Source organism: Octodon degus, unplaced genomic scaffold (genome assembly GCF_000260255.1).
Source record: "Octodon degus isolate 3935 unplaced genomic scaffold, OctDeg1.0 scaffold00131, whole genome shotgun sequence".
NCBI classification, from domain to species: Eukaryota; Metazoa; Chordata; class Mammalia; order Rodentia; family Octodontidae; genus Octodon; species Octodon degus.
Genome location: NW_004524707.1, coordinates 2113325 through 2116039, shown reverse-complemented (window position 1 = coordinate 2116039; position 2715 = coordinate 2113325).

Sequence of the window (2715 nt, the reverse complement as noted above, 5' to 3'; positions counted from 1 at the left end):
TTTTTGGTACTGGGAATTGAACTCAGGTCCTTGCACTTGCCAGGCAAGTACTTATTCTACTGAGCTATCTCCCCAGGCCCCTCATAAGCCTTAATTGCCACAACTTTATATAAATTTGAAATCAGATAAGAGTAATTCTCTAATTTTGTTCGTCTTCAAAGTTATTTCAGCACTTTCAGGTGTATTTCATTCTTTATAAGAACTTTAAATTTTTCCATCATCTACTAAAACACACTTGTGGAATTTTTGTTGTGCGATTGCATTAAATTCACAGATTAGTCTTGGAAGAACTGACATCTTAAGAATATTTAGCCTTTTGATTCAGGAAGATGGCACATGTCTCCATTACTTAGGTCATATTTAATTTCTCCCAACAATGGTTTACAGCTTTTAGTCTATAAAGATCTTTTTAAATCCTTGGTTTCTAATTTATCCTCCAAAATTTCAGTTAAGTTCCATGTGTGTGTTGGTGATTTATGGAAATTCAACTGATTTTTCTTTCTGAATCTTGAATTCTGCAATTTCACTAACCTTTCTTACTAGTTGTAGAAGCATTTTGTAGATTGCTCTGGGTATTTGGATGTAAACAAGTACGTTATCCACAAATAAAGCATTCTTTATTTCTAATCTAAAAGATTTTTATTTCCTTTTTAATAGAATCAAGCTTTAGTGGTCCTAAAAGTACAGAGACCTGCGTTTCAGCGCCAGCTCTGTCATAATTCACTGCACAACTTTAGACGTCACTGTCATGCTCTAAACCCCAGTTCTCATCTACAGTAATCTATTCTCTGCGACCAGCCTGTTTCCTTCCATCTCTAATACTTCGTAAGACTAGGTACACTCAGAGGGGCTCACACTCGTGGTCCACAGCCTCTAGCCTCTGCGTCCTGCTCTCCTCCTATTCGGAGACTGACGCCTTGTGCTCCTGACGCTTGGGCTGAGTCACCTGAACTCTTCCATTGACACAAAGGAGCGACTGTCCTGAGTCATTCTTTCTCATTTATCATACTGCCGTCAGGGAGGAAGGCCCCCTGAGAGGGCAGAGAGAATTATCCATGTTCTAGAAAGACAAAGTCCTTGACTCGTTTTTTAAAAAGTGAAGGGCTACTTGCAGATGCAAAGCAATTTAACTTGTTTCTTCTTTAATTTTCTTTCTAAACACTTTCCATCCTCTCTCCGGAATGAAGTCCTTATCAATACTGCAGTAATACACTGCACTGAAATGCAGAAGGTTAAAAGCTGGGAAAATCACACTACTGTCCTCCAGAAACTGAAACATCAGCACGGGAGTGTCCCATTCATTCTCTGTCCATATGAAAGGGGCAAGCACGCACGTTACAGGAACTACAGTGGGAAAGGCCTGGATCCTTGGAAACAAGGAACTGGACAACCTCACATCATGGTGGAAATGAGAGACACGAAAATCTTTCTATTTTTTGAATTCCTTGTTGCCTGGACTCCATTCCTTATCTCCTTCTGAGAGAGAGCTCACCCCCAGAGTACTGGGGTTACAAGCATGAGCCACTGCACCTGCCTTCCAACCTTTTTTTTTTAAAGGAGTTTATTTATTTATTTATTTATTTATTTATTTATTTATTTGGTACAGGATCTCCCCACACAATTTGGACTCATAGCAAACATCCTGTCTCAGCCTCCCCAGCACTGGGATCACAAGCGTTTGCCACCACACCCAGCTTTGGTGGCCGGCATGGCAGCACAGCATGTGGTACTGGGGATTGAACCCTGGTCCTTACACTTGCCAGACAGGTGCTTAGACCAGTGAGCTATCTTCCCAGCCTCAATCTGTTTGTTTTACAAATGTAGCATGGAAATACATGAAGACCAGTCCAAAAGAATAGCAAAAGGATATTTATTCAATTTATTCAGGGCTTGAATAATGAGCTGGTCCGAGAGACAGCCCTCCGCTTGAGCTTCTAATAAGCCTGGCTATTCCAGCCCACAATTATCCTCCTCTAGGAAGACTTGGGCTCCAGGCTGAACATGTAGGGGAGCTGAGCCATTAGCAGATTTAGGGAGGCATTGGTCTGCATATTGTCTGAGAAGATGTCAAGCTAATGAGAGCAGCAGCAAGTAGTTGGCAAGAGGGTTGGGAGGTGGGTCTAGAGGTATGGCAGGGGCCCATTGTACATGAGTTCAAAAGGGCTAAGCCCAGAGGGTTGCCTGGGGGCAAGCAAGAGCAGCAGGTAGGAGATCCAGCCAGAACTGGTGGGTTTCTATAGAGAGTTTGGTCAGTTGGGCCTTGATGAAGTGGTTGGCCTTTTCTAAAGGAAAGTTCATGGGAGAGGTCCGGTAGTTGGGGTAGTAGGAGGTAGTAGGGCCAGAAGAAGGGAGGGAGTCAAGGGTTGTAGACAGCAAACCTAGGTTCCTGGGAGGTAAGCTGGACTTCTGCGGAGGCTGGAGTCCCAGGGACATTTCAGGCTTGGGTCTTAATCCCCCATCACCTGCATTTTGGTGGAGATTCCTGAGAAGAATGGCACAGTTTTAAAGTGGAAAAGGGGCCAGTGTGAAGTGTGCCCAGTTTGGATGTTGCTGGCATGGGGAAGCTGTAGGTAGGTAATCTGAAAAGAAGGGCAACCTGTGTAATCAATTAGGAATACACGTTGGACTCTCTCTGATTGACTCTAAGTTGGAAGCAAGGACAGAAGTTAGGAAAGCTGTCGTTCATCTATCAAGATCTGGCCATTTGGGGCCAGC